The sequence below is a fragment of the Protopterus annectens genome, chromosome 11.part0 (genome assembly GCF_019279795.1).
Source record: "Protopterus annectens isolate FY-2018-M chromosome 11.part0, PAN1.0, whole genome shotgun sequence".
Lineage (NCBI taxonomy): Eukaryota > Metazoa > Chordata > Ceratodontiformes > Protopteridae > Protopterus > Protopterus annectens.
This window is the reverse complement of record NC_056745.1, coordinates 1,346,866,647-1,346,888,988: the sequence shown is the minus strand read 5'-3', so window position 1 is coordinate 1,346,888,988 and position 22,342 is coordinate 1,346,866,647.

The following is a 22,342-nucleotide window of genomic DNA, read 5'->3' as shown; positions in this document are numbered from 1 at the left end:
AAAGCTGAATGTACTCTGTTCCAACAGACATTTATTGTTTGAACAAATTTCCTTCTGATCCTCAACATGAGCAATGAAATTACAGTTTAACCCCTGGTTGCCATTATTCGCACTAACCACACAATATAGTATATGACACCCACAACCACCCCTGTCCTTCCACATTTGTTTAAAATGGGGCTGATAACTGCACTAAGATATTCTCCCATTTTAAAAATTATTAGCTGGTTAGAGTGTGAAATATGTATATAGAAGACTGCAGGGTTTCCCTACTGGTGACCATGGACCAGTTAATCTGATTCTAACTGCCTGAACAGAACTGTTTGAGCTTAACTGTTATTGTAGATTGAAGGCTAGGATGTTAGGCAAGGTACGATCATTGTTTCTGTGAGACCAGTATGCATTTTAATGTGATGTTTCTCATTTCCCTTTGCCACGGGCTTATTAACTGTTTATGGGGGGTGCCTTACACATGTGGAGATACAATGGGACTTGCCCAGCTTCAAAGGGCTGACTTCAATCCTTGTAGGAGGGCAGTAGTTGAAATGTGTTCTCAATCAATTGTGATCAAACAGTGTTTTTGATAATTGTCATGCACTAATCATGCATTAAGGAAGACGAATACAGTCTTCTAGTTGCTCATAAGTCAGTATTTTAAAGACAAGCTTAATTCCCAGACTTACATGGTCATCCTGCTCAACTGGAAAGATCTCACACCATCTTGTATGATTGGGTAATATATTTTTGACACTTTGTTACCACAAATTTTTGCCTAAAGACAATTCCTGAAAGCCTTAAAGGCTGAGGTGACCACCAACATCTCTCTCTTATACTGGAATGCAATTTTATATGAAATGGACTTTATGTGAAACAGAGACCAACTCTGCTGAACCACAAGATTCCAAGTGCATCTCACTTAGCTCTGCTGGAGGCATCCATCACTAGAAATTGAGATGTGGAAGGGGAAAATGCTGAAGTTCAGCTGAGAGGAAACTGTCCAGCAGCTTCCTTGACAAATGCCAGAAACAACAGCATCTCCGAATCTTAACAATCCTTCAACTAGTTCAAAAGAGTACTCAAGTAATGCTGAAACTTCTTAATATGCAACCTAACATTCTATTTTGTTATAGTGTTGGATGATAAGCAAAGTAAAAGCTTCAGAAATAATCTGGCTGGTTGACTGCACTGCCCACTGAAATGGGGAACTACTCCCTGGATCTCTTCTTGGAGTAAGAAGGCTTTCTCCTAAATGGTGTCAAAGATGGTTCCCACAAGAACATTTTGAGAGCAGCAATGAGGTCTGACCTTTGCTCATTCAGTTTATATCAGTGGACTCTAAAAAGGGAATTGCTTTGACTTAATGGTCCAGTTGCTTATCTAATCAAAGACAAATGCACTGAAGCTCATTTCGTTTGAAAGACTGAATGGTTTCTGAAGGAAATATTTCAGAGGGTTATGGCACTCCATGCCTGTCATGTAAAATTCCAACTATATTTCTGCCTCTGAAATCACAAATTCTTGCCATTAAGCATTAATCCCCAACTAATGTGTCTACCTCTGAAATCATAAACTCATAGGGGTAAGTTATGAACAACTTTGTTGAGAGCCCATTCAGTCATCTGCCATCAGTCATGACCTAGCAGGCTTTGCTGGACATGTGTTTGGCAAAGTGAGTGAATACCAGTCTAAGAATTGTTCACTGGACTCAAACTGAACTTCCATCAGTCTGAAAGCTGAAATCCTTTAGAAGTGTGACACATCTGCAGAAAACTATTGGAGCTTCTGTTAGGACAAACAGAAGAAAAGTCAGCTGAAATTACTTATTAGTGACTTTAAACGTGAGGATCTGCCTGTTAAGTCTGATTATCAGGATGTACTTGTACACATCACCTAAATTCAGCAATGCTATCTAGGTCTTTTGACACAAAAGGGACTGGATGGTTTTGAAAGTTGTTGAGCCAAGATATGCCTGGAAAGGCCTCAACTAACTTATTTCTGTTTTAATAATGATAAAGAGTCTAGAGTAAGAATCAATTACTTTGTAAGGATTAGAAACCCTTTCTATAGCTTTCTTCTTACTTATTCAATATTTTGTGAAGGAGTGGTTTGAATATTCTCAATATGGGCTGGAACAGCAGATTATCAAAAAGCATGTTTTGTAACCTAACTTAAGATAGCATCTTAGCCAAAGATCAGTGAATAAGCTTTCAAGAAGAAGAACTCCTGATGATGGGTTAGAAGTAAGTTATCTGTATACATCATGGCAACCTGGGTTGGGAACAGAGTAAGACTGCTGGTAAGATTGGCCAGAGGGACTAGGCTTAAGCAGTCAAGGCCAGCTCACCTCTCACAGCTGGGGGATCTGGAGAAACCCAATGTCTGTGCATCCTCTGGTGGAGACCAAAAACATCACAGGACATCACATCAAATTACAGGATACAACACAAAGTCATGACCTCATTGCACTACCCTCTTCCCTGTTAGGGATTCTGACTATCCACCATCTTAATGTTGGTTCTTGGCTACATGTCCATGACTCCCCATTGGATCCTTTGCTTCCTGGGTTTTTAAATGACTTTTCACAGAGGTTGACTCACTAAAATGTCAGGGGATCCGCTTGGTAAAGGGTGACATCTTTGAATATCTGCCTGGTAAGGAGCAATTGAGGATCCAGGGTAGAGTGAGTATAGAGGCCACAGGAACAGCTGAAAGTTCCATTGTGGTTGGGGACAGAAGTTACTAAAAAATCAAAATGAAACAAATGTCATGCTAAAACTGCTGACTATAATATGCTACAGCATATTAAGCAAAAATCAATCATTCTTATATAGATTATTAAATTCATTGCATGAAAAAAATTAAGTTATGCTCGTTCACTATCACTGATACACTAAGTCATAACAAACCCAAATGTGATTATGTGCTGTTATAAGAAAATCATTCTACTCCTGGCATGCAGTTCTAAATCAAACCAGCAAGTGTCACATAGTTTATAAACTGGTCAGGCCCGAAGCAGTAACTCCACTGGAAAACCTTCCACTAGCCTTCCATAGGCTGATAGCAGACATCGTTGCTCTAACAGTCACCATGTTAATTAGCAAAAGTATCAAGGATAGCATAGTTCCTGATAATGTGTCAAGAACAGCATAGTTCCCAATATTTGTAAAGAGGCCAAGGTAATTCCACCTTTTTAAATGGTGGTTTATGCAAAGATGGAAGTGTACCATCCTATCAATACACTTTGTCTGTTGGCTAAGGTTTTCTATATTTATTTATTTATTTACTTATTTCCATTTGTTAACTGGGATACTCTGACTGAGCTAAAATAGCCCATTTTTGTTAGAGGAACAGGTAGAAATGAAAGAATACTCTGTTCTATTTAGTATATACTGTCTTTTCAAACTACTGCTAGCATGATTATTAGCTTGAATAAAAAGTTGCATGAAATATAAAGGGTTAATCTAAAATAATATAAAATGCTGAAAAATAGAAAGTAGTATATGTGCTGGCAAACATATAATAGCTTAAATAGATTTTTGGCATCCATGTGAAGGAGTATGTTATTGAGAAACAAAGTCTGTAAAAATAACTACGCAGATGGCAGCTGGAAAGACATCAGCAAAGTAAAGGAATGTAACATTAAGTTTCAGATAGTGCTGGAACACCACATTTCAGATAATGCAAGACTGAGTTTCCATGGATCATCAAACTACAAAGAACCAAGGACAAGGAAACAAAGGAAAAACTGTTATACAAAAAAAGAACTGTTTTACATCAGACTCTGGAAAAATACCAGATCTTCTGGCATAAATGTAACTATGCTTAAACAGACTTTTGAAATTTGCTATAGAGAGCTGACAGCATATGTGTTGCGTGTTTGTAGAACCAAAAGTCAAATGTAACAGAAATGTCGTACTAACTAAAGCAGTTTACTGAAGCAATTTGCCTCCGTGTATTTTTTGTACTTAGTACAATCCAGCAGTTAAAAGTAGCTTGGTTATACGAAGAGTTAATATACTGTGGTGTGCTTGCATGCAAATGTAAATAAGAAGGAACCAACAGAAAGCAGCACAGAATTCTTCAAGAACAAATCCAGTTAACAAGAATTTAATATAAATAAAAGATTATATTACAGTGATAGGGTTATGCAGTATTTGACATAAGAAAATATATACGTGTATATGGAAAAATCATAATTAGTAATTTATTTAATAAATAAACATATATAATGGTGTAATTAGTAAGAAAAATAGTTAGATTATGAGCATAAAAGAGAAGGTTATTAAAATTAAACAACAGTGAAAAGGATAGCAATGAAGTTATTGAGAGGTATGTGAGGAATGAAAAATTGTAAACACATAATAAAGCAGTCAAGTTATTCTCTAGTATGTGTTTTATTATGTTTTTTTTTTGAGGAGATTGAAAGTGAAGTGGTGGAAAGGGGAGAGCTGAGGTATTTAGAAGAATGAATGGAGTGAAAAGCATTTGTTTTTTGGAAGGAAAGCTGTGGCAAATCTGAATCAGATTTTAAAGAGCAAGATCATCACATTGTCAACAAAGATCCGTATAGACAAAGCTAAGGTTTTCCCAGTAGAAACATATGTCTGTGAGAGATGGACTATGCACTGGAAAATTGATGCTTTTGAATAGTCGTGTTGGATAAAACATTTGAAAATTCCACAGACTGCAATAAGATCAAATCAGTCAAATCCAGACTATCAGCGTGAAGCAGGGGCGGCTCGTGCTATAGGACTGCAGGACTGCAGCCCCCCACCTGTAAATTCCCCCCACTGTAGAAAATAAAAAATAAAATTAAAAAAACTTTTACAAGTAGTCTCAGAACTCCAAGCATGCATGCTTAGTTCCTGACTGCTGTGTTAGGCAGTCCAGAACTCCAGGCACGCATGCGTGCTTCATTCCTGAACTCCATACTGCTCTGTTAGGCAGTCCAGATAGGGAAGGCAGGGAACTCCACCCTGCCAGCCCAGAAGTCTGTGCAGTGACAACCGCAAGAACACCAGACTGTATCACCCGCATGTCTCGCAGGGAGACCCAAAAAGCCTGTACGGGCTGTTATGTAGGACAATCATCAGGCTGCTGCAGAGAACAGAATCACTACAGGACTTAGCTGCCATGGAGGATCTGCAGTGTGTGTGTAATGCCCCAGTTGCTACAGGGTGGTAGGTAGAGAATAAGGCTTGAACCCTGTACCTTGGGTCTAAGTAACAAGAGCCTGAATTCCCTACCCACCACCATTTGTAAAGCATTGGTAGATTTTTGCCTCATATTTGTTCTGTTCTGTTCCTCATAAAATCTGTGGTTTCTGTATTTTTGTTACTCAACACAGCCAGTAGTGCAATAGTGCAGTGGTAGCATTGTTGCCTGATGACTGCAGGTTGCGTGGTTTGATTCTTGGCTTGGGTACCTTCTGTGTGGAGTCTGCATGCCCTGCCTGGGTTTGTTCTGGTGCCCTAAATGGATATTTGTCCCTATTTTTTGGATTATATTCCCCCATTATTGACTTTGTCCAGGTTTTTTGTGCCAAGGTTGAGAGCTATGCTGATAACTGAACTCCCTGAATATGTTTGGGGGCTGTATTCCCCCATTATTGGCTTTGTTCAGGTGTTTTGTGCTAAGATGTTGACAGCTATGGTGAGAACTGAATTCACTAAATGGTAGCCATTTAAGTTTCAGTCTTTCTTACTTTCATAAAACAACTGGTTTGGCATAGTGGTATGTTGCTCTGATTGTTTTGCACAGGGTCCTGGATTCAATACTTGGCAGTGAAATGTATGGTGGTAACACAGCATTTTATTCTAACAACTTTCCAACATTATACAAGCAATGTTTAAAATGTGTCCCTATGTTTTGGTCTTTTGCCCCCGCCCCAAATTTTGGATTTTTCCAGATTTCTTGTGCTGCAAAGTTCAGAGATGCAGATGAGTGTCAAGTAGATTTTACAAGAAGCTGAGAGCTGCTGGGGAACAAAAGTTTAGTTCTGCTTATGCCAAGTCTGCTTGTGTTGTTAATAACACAATAGGTGGTGTGTTTGCTTTTGATGCAGAAGGCTGTGGGTTCTACTCCCACAGTAGGTAGATGCATTGCTCATACTGTACTGTACTGTACTGTAAAGGGGGTGGATGCTGCAGCCATTTTTGGTGAAGATACCTAGTAACTATGAACCTGTTATCAGTTTGCCATCATTTCCCTATTGCAACATTACTAGCTTATCATTTTTTTAATGCAACGTAGGCAATTTATTCCTCAAGGGCAACAGCCACTTTATTTGTAGATGAAACAATGGAATATAAAGTTGTTTGCTAGCAGCAACCTCTTCATTAGTTACAGATTTCTTTAATGTGAAATTATTTAGATGACTTTTACTTCTTCAGAGATTGTGCATATTTACTGATACTGGTGGACTGTAGAAGTTTGAGTAGACTTTTATGACAGAAATGTTCTGAATTGGGCAGTTTTGTTGTTATTGGTGCATGCATTTTGTTTCATTGTTTACTGGAAAAATGTTCTGAATTGGGCAATTTTGTCATTACTGGTGCATGCATTTTGATTCATTGTTTACTGGAAAAATGTTCAAAACAAATTTAAAATGCCCTCTAACAACTGTACTATATTGTACAAGGAATATAACCTAATACAATCAGGAAGGTGTATCAAAGACTGTGTGTATGTTTCGTGTGCAAGGGGCTTATGATTTGAAAACAGCCCAAAGTTAATCTTTATCTGCCACTGGCAAAATGTATTTTCTTTGAATATGGGTTTCAATGTTGTTTCAATGAATGTGAGTTTCAAGGGAAGAGAAGTTTTAATGCTAAGTCTGTTTTCATTGTGAGATTGCATTGCTTTATTTAGCAGATGTCTTAGTGTTGGTGCTGTAAAATGCAAAATAAAACTTTCAAATGAAGTCCAAATCATAGTAGAAGTAAAGCAGTATGCACATTAGTGTTTATGGTAAATGGGGTGAAATAGCCAAGTAATGGTTCATTGGAATGGCTGCAGGGGGGAGGCTCCATTTGACCATGATTTTGTGATGGTGAAGGGCGGCAAACTCAAAGACAGCCCCGGCTGAGCTATACCTCTCAACTGTCCAGATTTTCACAGAATGAATAGATTTTTGCTTCTTATTTTTGGTTTGTTCCTCATAAAATGTGTGGTTTTCTGTCAAATAATTTAAGAATTGTCACTAAATAATGACAGACACTGAGTTTCAGACTTCATAACCTTCAGAAAAATGCATGCTAAAGCAAGACTTGTTATTCTATCAATTGTCTCAGTTTATGCAACAATTTATAGTACTGTTTATATGTTTCCCCACTATATTTGGCCTTGTCCAGATTTCCTGCATTAACAGGTCGAGAGGTACGTGCAAATAAATTGCTTTATAGAATTAGGCATATCCAAACCTCTCAACTGTCCCCAATTTTGGCTCAAAATGTTGCTCTTCCCTTAATAATCCCGCTGCAAAATGGCAATTTTGGAAGAAAACGTGGAGGACTTACAATTAATAAATAACTGTAATAATCAGAGTTATAGATTACTTTTATTTCAGAAATGCATACAGATTCTTTTATTTTGTCAGCTGCTCAAGTTAGCAGTACTAATATTAAAAAAGTGTCCCTTCTTTGACAGGTTCCCAGCTGTACTGTGTGGCTATTTTATATGTTTGCATCACATTTTTGGACCATTTTTCATAAAATTGTGTTTTTTGGCAAATTAGTGGCAAATCATTAAAGACTGAAGTTAGAAAATAATGACAGACATTTGAGTTTCAGATTTCATACCTTTCAGAAAATTCATACTAATTCAAGACCTACTATTATATTATCTTTCTAAGTTTATAAGAGCAATATTTAAAAACTGTCCTTATTTTTGGGACTTTGTCCCACTTCTATGTATGGCTCTGTCCATATTTCTTGTTCTGAGGTTGAGAGGTATGACAAATGTGTCAGGGCCATCACAGTCAGCCAGAGACATTTAAAATTGTGACATACTTGTTGCATCCCACTCCCCCATGTAGTGACTCTGGATGTGGCATGGAGCAGTTATGCAGTGTAAATGTGCAGAGTATCCCCCCATCCAAGGTAGACACAAGTGCTACTTTTATACTGTCCTTGATTTTGCAGAATGTTCTGGTTTCTGTCATATTTTTATACTGTTGATTTATGCTTTATTATTACTCAGAAGGTGCCTGTTGCTCTGTGTTTAAGTAGGAATGCTTTAATGACCATCAGGTAAGTTTGTCTGAGATTGTAAGATGCAAGTAAGCTTTAATAAGCATACTGTTAAAGAATTGCCAACATTGAAAGCCTTTCTGTTGTTGCCATGCAGAGAATACTTAAATAACTAGATAATGTATAAGCCTTGGGTATTGAAAGGCATATGACAGTATTTGTAATAAATGGCAGGATTACATTATTTTAAGAAGTTCATTACATTTGTTGAAGACTTGCAGTCATCTTTGCAGGCTTTACCTGTGAACCAAACAGAATGACAATCTATCATGTGTGGTCCATTACCTGTACAGTAATCCTGTAAGCAGTGTATATTGTGCTTGTTTCTTACTTGCTTTTCACTTTTTACTTTGATCATGTTTTCCCCATGAAACAAGTAGATAGTTGTCAGGCAGCAGGTCTTTTTTGGATAAGAAACATTTTTACAAGTGGGGGTATCACAGAGATTGCTAATTTCAGCATGTTACTTAGTACTTTAATAAAGCTGAATATAAATTATAATTAGAACTGCAGTGCAAGGAGAAGTGGTTTGAGTTGAGTGCTGCTTGTTTTTCTTATACTTGATTTTGACTGGCATTTCAGTAATGTATTTAAAAAGTAATTTATTTTTTCATGCCTCACAACCTTCTTGTTTCCATCTAGATATTAAGTAAGCTGTCATGCAGCCAATGCATTGAAATATTTTTTTTCTTCTACACTTCATTTTGTCTTGATTGGACTCTCATAATGATGGTTTGGCACCCAGGGCAGCATATTTAATTAAAGTTATAGGTTTTGTGGTTTTTAGCATAGCTCCTCCCCTTTCTAGTTGGCCACACTCCTTCCCATTGACCCCACCCATTCACCTGTCTCCTGCAGTACCCCTTTGATTTGAAGTCCCCAGCCACCACTGGTATGAAGGCCTTAGAGAAAAATTAAGACTCAGATACTTTAGCCACATAATGTGAAGACAGGAAAGATGGAAAACAAAAGGACAACAGGGCAGCAGAGGTTAAAGTAGGCAAATAGCATTAACGAAATAATAAATATGCATTTGCAAGAACTAAAGTGTTTGAAAGCATAGCCTGGTGTGCTAAAGTTCTTGAAGTCACAAAGAATCAGATTCCGGCAAATGACTGAACAACAATAAAGGAGTGAAAGTAAATAAAATAAAGTGTGTTATTGTCTATTATGTGTATTTTATGACATTTTAATGGGTTTTAACTAGTCTTGTACCTCTTGTATTATTTTATAGAGGATCGGTAACATGTTTTTGGTAGGAATTGCTTTACATTGTTTTTAAAAACGATGGTATTTGATTCTACTCTTACATAAGTTACGGCAAAATGTCATGATTTTGTTATAGATTCTAAGTATAAAGATTCTCCATGATTATTTGATTTTATGGAGAGTGTTAATTTTGGTTTAGAGATTTCATTACTCTAAGAGCATTGTATTTTGCACTAGAATGGTAAATATAGGACATTGCTAAGTTTTATATCATGTAGAGTGAATTATTTTAAGTTAGGAAAGCGTTAGTATGTTTGAAGTTACAACCAACATATTTTTGTGATGTTTTACACTGTCTGGTTCTATTAAGAAGGTTAGTAGCACATTTATCTATATTATTTCATAATATTTAAGTTATGTACTGTGATTTTTGGATGTTGGTTAAAGCTATAGGTGGATATAAAATTGTTGACAGTAGCAACGATAAAGTAACTTTTGGCAGGGTTGTTTCAGATAGGTAAGATTTGACTTGCATAGCATTTCTAGGTTCTGATTAATGAGAGTGGTAAACTAGCTATTGCCCAACATGGCTTCCATTCTGGAGTTTGTATGCATATAGCTGTATTAAATTCTGTTGATCTCACTGCATCACACTTATGTAAAAGTTTTTTTTATTGCATCTGTTTTCTTGTAATTTTCCGGTGTTCACCTTGTTACCCATTCTGTATACTAAAACATCTACCGGATGAAGAATGCAGTTTTTCAGCTATGTCTTGGTTCACAAGTTACCTGCTGAAGAGAAGAAAAGCCTTTGCCTGGAGCAGTGTAGCCTCCACTAAGTTCCAATCCCTTATCAAGTTCCTCAAGGCTAGATCCTTGGTGAAGATACCAAAATGGCTGCACTCAGAAATGTAGGTTGATTAGAGGTCGAAAAGTTAGTAAAAGCTAACAGTTTTGGTAAAATTCAGCTACTGGCTAGTCACTATACTGCAAATATTTCAGCAAATAAGAAATCTGGATAAAGTAAGAGTAAATCAACTAGAAAAAAAGAGAAGAAAAACTCTGGTGTGGAAGATGCTTGCAGCTGTTCAGCAAAAGCAGTTCAAGTTTCAACTCTGGTGCAGGAAATGGTTTCCAGTAATTTAGAGGAAAATAAATCAAATGCATTCAGAGGTGTTTAAAATGGGTCTATATTATATCATCGAACACTTAAAAAAGCGAACGCTGATTGATCGACTTAGTTTAAGCGAATGCTTACAATCTCGAACTGTCACATCAGCGATTTTTTTTCCCAGGGAAAAAAATCGCTGATCCAAAACACATACACACAACACAAGCACACCAAGCAAACAGAAATCCACACACATACACCTAAAATCTGATACCTAACCCTACACTAAACTATGCACACACCACTAACTACCCACTTACCTTAACCCAAACCCTAACCGTAAGGTCCGTCACTATCGCACACTCACCTCACTTGCTCCCTAACCCTAACTCACTTAAATCCGCCCTAACCCTCATGTCCACTCAATCGCACACACACCTAACCTGAGCCCTAACACTAACTCACCTAAATCACCCTAACACTCACATCCACACAATCGCACACTTACCTGAATCCGACCGGTAACTTTCCACCATAACACTAAAAATACTGAAGCAACAGAAATGGACAACCAAATTCTTTCCCCTAGGAAAAAATTTGAGTTTCTGCTGCTTCGATATTTTGTAGTTTTGCGAAAATAAGTTCGATCAATCAGCGTTCACTTTTTTAAGCATTTGAGGATATAATATAGACCCTTTAAAATAAGTGAAACATTGGAGGAATATATAAAGTCAAATGATAGAATGCTAGCAAACTAAACAAAGTTTTAAGAAGACTTGTCTCCCACTTGACCAATTTATTTTGTTTTAGTCCTTTTACCATTATAAACATCTGTTACTATTTGTTTCTTCATTGTATTATACAATTTTTTTTCTACTAACAATGGAGCTTTTCTCCCTGGGCCTCCGCTGAAAAAGGGTTTTATGCCCAGTCGGACTCTCCCGGTAAACAAATATAAAATAAAAAAAAATAAATAAAAATATTCAGATGAGATAATCAACTGTAGAAATCATAGGCTGAAATAAAGGAAAAACTAATATGAAGCTTCTCAACATCAACTATTTTATTTATTTACTTATTAACTGGCATTTGATTACCAGGAAAGTCCGACTGGGTAGAAACCCATTTTCAGTGGAGACCTGGGGAGAAAATCTCCAAATTATTGCAAAACATTTTAAGAACAATAATTTTACAATCTTCAAATATAAAACAAAAACATCAGCAGTTTAAATAATTATAACAAATTAGATATAATATAAACATTAGTTAAGAATTGATACAAGGTGTATGACAATCATTTAATAATTAGAGAAATTTTAAACAGTTTCTACAAAAATCGAATATAAGTTATTCTAATACAAATAGGAATTGCAATATGAAGTGAGGGAAAACAGCCATATGTTAGATTTAGAGAGAAAGTGAGGGAAAAGAATTAGATAGCAGTAAGGAACTAAGTAAAGAAGGGAGAGTAAGGAGGTATAAGGAATGAAAATGCACATGATCACATTTAGGGATATACAGTAGGTTATCCTGGTTTTGATCAAGAACAGAGACAGGTTTTAGCTAGGAAGCTTTTCAAAGTGGTTTTGAAAGATTGGAGCGTGGGTATAGACCTGATGGGTGCAAGTAAGGAGTTACAGACCTTAGCAACCTTGAACAAGTACAGACAATGCCCAGCAGAACTGCCAGGTTTGTAGACAGTTTTTGGTTACTGGATGACAATGACCAACTAAGAACATAATTGCGTAGATTGTTTTTTAGTGCAGGACAAGCAGATGGATGCTGGATGCTGGATAATTTTATAGGTGGTTTGATACTGCCAGATCAGCTATCTGGAATTTTGTAAATAATCATATGTCATTTGTGAATATTGATATGATTCATATGCTTGGCTTACAAATGTAAGAGAACTATATGTTATGTGGATATTAAACTACTGGTGCAGAGGTGTGTGTTGAACTGTATGTTATGTACTGAGCTTCAAGAATGTAACCACAATGTACCCAACTGCAGTGGTGGCTGGTGACTTCAAATTAAAGGAGGGCTGCAGGAGACAGCTGAATGGGTGGGGCCAATGGGAAGGGGTGTGGCCAACTAGAATGGGGTGGAGCTATGCTCAAAACCACAACAACTGGAACTTTAATTAAATACGCAGCCCTGGGTGCCAAATAGTCATTACGAGAGTCCAATCAAGACAAAATGAAGTGTAAAAGAAAAAAATATTTCAATGCATTGGCTACATGACAACTTACTTTAATATCCAGATGGAAACAGGTTGTGAGGCATGAAAAAAGAAATTACTTTTTAAATACATTACTGGAATGCCAGTCAAAATCAAGTATAAAAAAACAAGCAGCACTCAACTGAAACCACTACTCATTGCACTGCAGTTCTAATTATAATTTATATTCAGCTTTATAAAATTACCAAGTAACATGCTGAAAGTAGCAATCTCTGTGATACCCCCACTTGTAAAAATGTTTCTTATCCAAAAAAGACCTGCTACCTGGCACAACTATCTACTTGTTTCATGGGGAAGACATGATCAAAGTAAAAAATGAACAGCAAACAAGAAACAAGCTCAAGATAAATTGCTTAAAGGATTCCTGCACCAGTTTTGGGCCACACATGATAGATTGGCATTCTGTTTAGTTTACGGGTAAGCCTGCAAAGATGACTGCAAGTCTCCAACAAAAGATGACTGCAAGTCTCCAACAAATGTAATGAGCTTCTGAAAATACTGTAATTCTGTCCTTTTATTACAAATACTGTCATATGCATTTCAATACCCAAGGCTTATACATTATCTAGTTATGTAAATATTCTTGGCATGGCAACAACGAAAAGGCTTTCAATGCTGGTAATTCTTTAACAGTATGCTTATTAAAGCTTACTTGCATCTTACAATCTCCGACAAGCTCACCTGATGGTCATTAAATCATTGCTACTTAAACAGAGCAGCAGGGCACTGTGACAGCATGCATTTCCTGAATAATAAGAAGCATAAATCAACAGTATAAAAATATGACAGAAAACCAGAACATTCTGCAAAATCTAGGACAGATGAAAAGCCACGGTCATACTTGTGGTCTACCTTGGATGGGGGAATACTCTGCACACTTACACTGCATAACTGCTTCTTGCCTTCCTTGGGCACATTCAGAGCCACTACAATGGGGAGAGGGGTGCAACAAGTATGTCACAATTTGAAATGTCTCTGGCTGACAGTGATGGCTCTGACACTCATACCTTTCAACTTCAGAGCAAGAAACCTGGACAAAGCCATACATAGAACTAGAAGTGGGACACAGGCCCAAACATAAGGACAATTTTTAAATATTGCTCTTATTAACTTAGATAATAGAATAGTAGTAGGTCTTGCATTAGTATGAATTTTCTGAAGTGTATTAAATCTGAAACTCAAATGTCTGCCATTATTTTCTAACTTTAATCTTTAATGGCTTGCCACTAATTTGCCAGAAAACCACAATTTTATGAAAAACAGACCAAAAATGCGATGCAAAAATATAAAGTTGCCACACAATACAGCTGGGAACCTGTGAAAAAAGGGACACCTTTTTAATATTAACACTGTTAACTTGAGCAGCTAACAAAATAAGAGCATCTACATGCATTTTTGAAATAAAAGTAATCTATAACTCTGATCATTACAGTTATATATAATTGTAAACCCTCCACGTTTTCTTCCAAAATTGCCATTTTGAGGAGGGATTATTAGGGGAGAGCAACATTTTGAGCCAAAATTGGGGACAATGGAGAGGTTTGGATATTCATAATTCTACAAAGCGATTTGCACATACCTCTCAACCTCTTAATGCAGGAAATCTGGACAAGGCCAAATATATTGGGGGAACATACAAACACTACTAAAAATTGCTCTTGTATAAACTTAAGACAGTTGATAGAATAACAGGTCTTGCATTAGCATGCATTTTTCTGAAGGGTATGACGTCTGAAACTCAATGTCTGTCATTTAGTGACTTCATTCCTAAATGATTTACTAGAAAACCACAAATTTTATGAGGGGACAAACCAAAAATAAGAAGCAAATATCTATTCATTCTGCAAAAATATGCACAACTGAGAGGTATAGTTCAACCGGGGCTGTCTGAGTTTGCTACCCCCCCCCCACAAAATCATGGTCGAATGGAGCCTCCCCCCTGCAGCCATTCCAATGTCCCATTCCTTGGTTATCTTGCCCCATTTACCATAAACACTGTAATGTGCATACTGCTTTACTTCTGATGATTTAAATTTTATTTGAAAGTTTTATTTTGCATTTTACAGCACAAACCCTAATAGATATCTGTTAAACAAAGCAATGCAGTCTCACAATGAAAATAGACTTAGCATTAAAACTTCTCTGCCCTTGAAACTCACATGCATTGAAACAGCATTGAAACCCACATTCAAAGAAAATACATTTTGCCAGTGGCAGATAAAGATTAACTCTGGGCTGTTTTCAAAATCATAGGCCCCTTTAACATGAAGCATACACATGCTCTTTAATACACCTTCCTGACTGTATTATGTTATATTCCTTGTACAATACAGTACAGTTGTTAGAGGACATTTTAAATTTATTGTTTTGAACATTTTTCCAGTAAACAAATAAACAAAATGCATGCACCAATGACAAAACTGCCCAATTCAGAACATTTCCATCACAAAAAGTCTACTCAACCTTCTATAGTCCACCAGTATCAGTAAATATGCACAATCTCTGAAGTAGTAAAATCAACATTAAAGAAATCTGTAACTAATAAAGAGGTTACTGCTAGCAAACAATTTTGTATGTCATTGTTTCATCTACAAATAAAGTGCCTGTTGCCCTTGAAGAATAAATTACCTATGTTGCATGCATTAAAAAAATGATAAGCTAGTAATACCGCAATAGGGAATGGATAGCAGACTGATAACAGGTTCATAGTTACTAGGTATCTTTGCCAAAAAAGACTGCAGCATCCACCCCCTTTACAACACAGTACAGTATCAGCAATGCATCTACCTGCTGTCGAAGTAGAACTCACAGCCTTCTGCATCAAAAGCAAGTACACTACCTGTTGTGCTATTAACAATGCAAGCAGACATAGCATAAGCAGCACTAAACCTTTGTTCCCCTGCAGCTCTCAGCTCCTTGTAAAATCTACTCGTCACTCAGCTGTATCTCTGAACTTTGCAGCACAAGAAATCTGGAAAAAGCCAAAATTTATTGGGGGGGGGACAAAAGGCCAAAAAACAGGGACTCATTTTAAAAAATTGCTTGTATAATGTTGGAAAGTTGCTAGAATAAAATGCTGTGTTACCACCATACATTTCACTGCCATGATTTGAACCCAGGGGACCTTATGCAAAACGGTCAGAGCAACATACCACTATGCTAAATCAGCTGTTTTGTGAAAGAGGAAGACGGAAACTTAAATGGCTACCATTTAGTGAATTCAGTTCTCACCATAGCACAGCTGTCAACCTCTTAGCACAAAACACCTGAACAAAGCCAATAATGGGTGAATACAGCCCCCAAACATTCAGTGAATTTAGTTCTCTCCATAGCGCTCAACCTCTTAGCAAAAAACACCCGGACAAAGACAGTGATGGGGGAATATAGCCCCCAAATATAGTCAGTGATTCAGTTCTTACCATAGCTTTCAACCTTAGCACAAAACCTGGATGAAGCCAATAATGGGGGAATACAGTCCCAAAATAGGGACAAATTTCAAATATCCATCTTATACACTTAGAAAATTGTAGAATAAAAGCTTTTGTGTTACCATGCACTTTCTGAAGAATATGAAGTCTGATATTCAAATGCATGTCATGTTTAACATTTGTTAACCAGGAAAGTCTGACTTGGAACAAAAGCTAATTTTTAGCAGAGGCCCAGGGAGAAACACTCCAGACAGACACATGTCTTTGTAAGATGGGAGGACACTAGAGGAAACAAAAACAGGGAGGGCATACAGACTCCACACAGAAGGTAAGGCACCCCAGCCAAGAATCAAACCAGAGAAAATGTAGCTGTCAGGCAACAATACTACCACTGCACCAATGCACTACTGGCTTTGCAAGGACACAAAAATACAGAAACCACAGATTTTATGAGGAACAGAACAAGTATGAGGGGGAAAAATCTGCAACATTTCTACAAATGGTGGTGGGTAGAGAATTCAGGCTCTTGCCACCTGGGCCCAAGGTACAGGGTTCAAGCCTTATTCTCTACCCACCACCATGTAGTACCTTGGGCATTACACACACACACACACACACACACACACACACACACACACACACACACACACACACACTGGGATTAGTCCATTACAGCACTAAATCCTTCTACAACTTTGTCTGTTGGTGCATTAAATCCACAGCCGTTGGAGCACTACAAGCCCGCAAGATGTTCTTCTTCCAACAAGACTCCCAGCCTGCCGATGTTGCAGTCCGAGTCCAATCCCTTTCCAGTGACAGTCTATGCAGTTACAACTGCATAGACTTCTGGGATCTCTGCACTTGAATGCTTCTCAATCTGGACTCCTGCTGAGACAGTCTGCGCATGCTCCAGACTGTCTCAGCAGCAGTCCGGATATCGGAAATGCTGCTAGTGCGTATGCATGATGGTCCGCTACTTGCGATCGTTTTCTTCTTTCTATTTTATTTTCTTTTCTATTTACAGCTGGGGGTCGGCTGCAGTCTGGCAGTCCAATAGCATGGGCTGCCCCTGCCCAACTGGAAAAGAACAGAAATGTATATAAACTATATACCTGTGCAAATCTATGTTTTAATAGTAGAAGCTGGAACATACAGAGTTAACTTGCAAAACTTCAAGAAACTAAATTGAAATTAAAAGTATTTTACTATGTGCTTTAAAGTTAGTTAATACAGCAAGAAGGCAGGATGTCTAGAGCTAGACGTTTCTTTCTATTGTCTTGAAACAGAAATAATTACTAGGTTTAAAATGTAAAGTGCTTTTATTGCTCTGTGACTTCCTAGAATCAGCACATCTGAGAGATAAGTATTTGTAACACAGAGGTGTTAGTCTCTGTTAGCCTGGGAACTGAAGGCAGGTGACAAAGAGTGATGTCATTCCAGGTAACCCAGCAGTAATGTGTATTATTAATTTAAGAACTATCTCAGAGATTGAGTCTGTGCATTTTATATCTTGTCTTGGATCTAGAAAGATCCATTCAGCACTTCTCATCTCCATTTGCCTTGCTAATAGTGAGTAACTAGGGTACAATGATATCTTTTAGATATTGATAAGAATATAGTAAAGGTTAGTTTAGATGTTTTCTGTATTTTGTGAGCCTGTCCTGCAATGTTGTTTTAAAATATTTCCTGTGATTCTGAATTCTGTAGTTACTGTGTTGATTGAGTATTGTCTTGTTTTTTAATAGTTATTATTAAATGTGTTTAAACCTTTTAATTGTGGCTGGTTTGTTTAGATATATTTAAGCTCTTAAAGTACTTGCATATATATTTGGTGACATTGTATAGGCCACTCCTAAACAGCATTCGTCTTGGTTACACTTACCATTTGGATAATAGTAACATTGCACAGTAGGATTGGACACCCTTTGGTAAGGACATTATAGTAGCTGAAGGTAAGGGTGGCTGGTGGCAGCTGGTACTACCTTATAGTCTGGGCAGCAGTGGTCATAGTTAGTAGCCTTTCCAAGATGTGTGTGTTTGTCTATCAATCAAATCTCAAAGTGTGTGTTTGTGTGTCAGCTAATTGGGCAGGGACATGAAGCACTGGTTGGACAGAGAGGGTGCTAGAGGTCTTAGCTTGGCCACTCGGCTGAGATCTTATCCCTATAGCTGTGCCAGTGGGGAGTCTTACTGGGGATCTGGAGAAAGAGGGGTAAACCAGCCCCAGACTGACTGTGATATCTGCATGCCCTTAAGAAAAATTGTACTTTACTGTGTGTGTACTTATCATCCTCCCGATGAGTATGTCCCTCCCTGGTGCTAGTGGTAAGGATTGAGGCTCCTTGATTACTGGGCCAATGCAGGGGCATCACATATTAATTGGTTAGCAGGGGTGTGTATATTAAATTCCTGTAGCCTGTATACAGTGGTCACTGAAGGTGTTTGTATTCTTAATCAACCATGCAGTGAACATTCAGAGATCATATCACAAATGTTTTATTTTATGTGTTAACTTAGTTAGTCAATGAGAGCACGAAAGCATGTCACCAGAGGAGTATGGTAAGCTGACAAGGAGCCAGTTGGCTGAGATGTGCCAGGCTAAAGGACTGGTTCACACAAACCTGATTAAAGCACTCATGATTGCAGCTTCAGTCACAGCTGCATCGCAGAATAGAAACCAGGAGGACAGTCAGACTAGCCATGGAGATGTACAACTCTCAGAAAATGGACAGCTCAACCTTTCCACAGAGGACTTAAAAATCCATCTGTAGTTAAAGAGACTTGGGTTGTAGGCCAGGCTTTTGGAAATAGAAGCAGCAAAGAAACTGAGACATATGGAGGCTGAGGAAAATGAGAAAGTGCAACGTCTAAAGGCTGAGGAAAATGAGAAACGGTGATGTCTGCAGGCTGAGGAGAATGAGAGGTAGTGGCAACATGAAAAGGAGATGCTGACTCTTCACCAGAGTCATGGAGGTAATGGGGAAGGGAGTAACTGAACCCCAGAAGCAACAAAGGTCAGTACATTTCTTCCACAACTTACAGACAGGGATAATTTTGATAGTTTCATTCACATGCTTGAGAAACTATGTAAACAGTATAATGTTGACCAAGGGCTCTGGGTATGGTTCCTGAACCCTGTACTCCATGGGAAAACTGTAACTGTTATATCCAAAATGTCTGATACTGATTGTTTAAATTATAATGTTGTAAAGAATTGTTTGCTAGAATGTTTTAAGTTAACACCTGAAGCTTATAGGGAAAAGTTTCATGAGCATAGGCCCATGGCAGATGAAAGTGTGTGTGAATATGTTGCTGAACTAAGCACTTATTTTCATAGGTGGGTGAGTGTATGTCAGGTCACCACTTTTGAAGGGCTGGCAGACCTTTTGGTGAGGGAACAAGCCCTTTGCACTTTGTTTGAGGACATGAGAATTTGGTTAGCTGATAGACAATGTAATACTGTAGATGGGTTGGGGAAGATTGGAGACCTATACCTAGCAAGCAGGGCATCACCATAGAGGAAAGTGACACCCAGTGCTACTCATGGGTCTAAGGGAACCCATGGTGGGTAGCCCAGACTGCCCCAACAGAATTTGCCAGTAGCAGAGGAAACCATTAGTCCAGGTACACATCCAAGACCAAGGGTTAAATGTTTTGAATGCAACCAGTGGGGCCATGTAGCACATAGATGTCCATGAAGGTAAAGTGGGGAACAAATGGTGGGAGAGCCAGTAAGTGGGAATGATAAAATGCCAGCACTAGATTGTCTTGAGACAACAAGGGTACCAAACTACTACAAGAGGTTATATCCTATCTTAGTGAATGGGAAAGAGGCCATGGCTAAGAGAGACACAGCCTCTGACCTAACCATTGTGAAGCCTGCAATGGTTGCAGAAGAGCACAACTTGCTTGGGCAGTCTACTCCAGTCAGAGCTTTAGGAGAGACCCCATTTCAAATATCTTTGGCTAGGGTTCACCTTGACTGGGAGGGTGGAAAAGGAAGCCAGCAAGTAAGTGTCTTTGAGGATATCTTTGTAGATGTCCTGATAGGGAAGAATTTTGATAATGCAGTACCATGTGTGCATACAGTTACACGCAGACAGGCTTGGATACAAGCATGTGGGTCTGGTAGCCTGGGGGAGACCCAGACAGACTGCACACTTGCAGCCAGGACTGGAGAGGTAGTTACTTCAGGGAGGGAGCTACCCTGTAGCAGTGAGACTGAAGGTGAGCCACAGCTGCTTGTGGGTACTGCTGTTCCATTGGACAGAGTGACTGCAAGGGCAGCAGTGAGTAGAAGTAGTACCCTGGCTGAAAGTGAGACACTGCTGTCAGAGAACACCAGACTTCTTGTCAGGTCTAAAAAGTACTTTAACCCTGAACTTTTCCAGATGGAATTAAGAGCATGCAACTGGTCACCCCTACAAAACCTACCTTTAGATGAAGACGTTAGTTACTTTAACTCCAACTTCCTTGCCATCCTCAACCACCATGCCCCAACCAGACTAGTTAGACTAAAACCAAACATGCTCCCTGGCTTTCTAAGGAAACCAAACATAAAATCAAAGTTAGAAACAAACATTGGGCAAAATGGAGGAAAACAAAAAACCCTATAGACCAACAAACATTTAGACAACTAAGAAATGAAACTAAGAAAGCTGAAATATCTGACAAAAAAAATACTACCTCCAAACCCAACAAGCCAGTCAAAAACAAACCACAGAAATTTTGGTCTAGTATCAACCAACTACTCCACCCAGGGCAATCCACTACTCCAAACCCTCAAAATACTGAACACAAAGCACCAATGAATATAGTTAATGCTTTTAACACCTTTTTTTACTGATGCTATACAAACATTAGCTAGTCAACTCTACCTTCCAAAAAATCAATCTTACCCCCTTCTTTTCATTTTCAACCAGTCCCAACATCATATATTCTAACCCTTCTACAGAAACTGAAACCATGCTCCCCCTCAGCAGACCAACTACCTGCTGAATTCCTACAACAATCCGCCAAAGCTATTGCCTATCCCATTTCTATCCCGATCAATAGAACTATTACTGAAAGTTATATCCCCAGTTTATGGAAAATATCCCATATTATCCCCTTCCACTAAGGAGGTCAATCCACTGAACTCTCCAATTACCGTCCCATTGCCCTCCTCTCACCTCTGGCAAAGATCATGGAAAAATGCATTCACAGACAATTACTTGACCATCTAATACATAATAACCTACTAGTCAACTGTCAACATGGTTTTAGACCCTCACATAGCACTACTACTGCCCTTCTTTCCTTCACGGGTTGTATCAACAACAACCGCAACCTTAACAAACTCTCTTCTGCCCTATTCATTGACCTGTCTAAAGCTTTTGACATGGTAAATCACCAAATTCTCATCACTATACTGAAATCCCTGTCACTTGATCCATCCTCCATAAAGTGGTTCCAGTCCTACCTGGATAAAAGACAACAGGTCGTACTATGGCACAAGTCTTTCTCTACTCACCTACCCATCAACCTCGGAGTCCCTCAGGGGTCCATCCTTGGACCTCTACTTTTTTCCATATTCATCAATGACCTTAACCTTGCCATCCCCCAAGCTACATGCATACAATATGCGAATGACTCAACACTGATATGCTCAGCCCCCTCCCCTTTTGAACTTTTCTATCTTACCCAGCAAGTATTTAACACAGTTGAGCAATGTATCACACATAGATGCCTTCTCCTAAACCCCCAAAAGACTAAACTCCTCCTTTTCTCTCCTACTAAGAAATCCCCTCCTTTGGATTTCTCAGTTAATTCTACCAATAAAACCATTATATCCCCTGAACCATCCACCAAACTATTAGGAGTCACCATTGACAATAATCTGAACTTTGGAATCCATATTAACAATACTATAAAAACTGTCAACAAAAAGCTAGGCTCTCTCTATACCTTCAGCTTTCTCCTACCTTCAGCTCGAACCACAATAGCACACACTCATCTAATCTCTTCTTTTCTTTATGCCTCACCTATTTTTACTAACCTATCTAAAAATAATCTTAGCAAATTGGAAATGTCCTACAATAATATTGCCAGATTTGCAACAGGA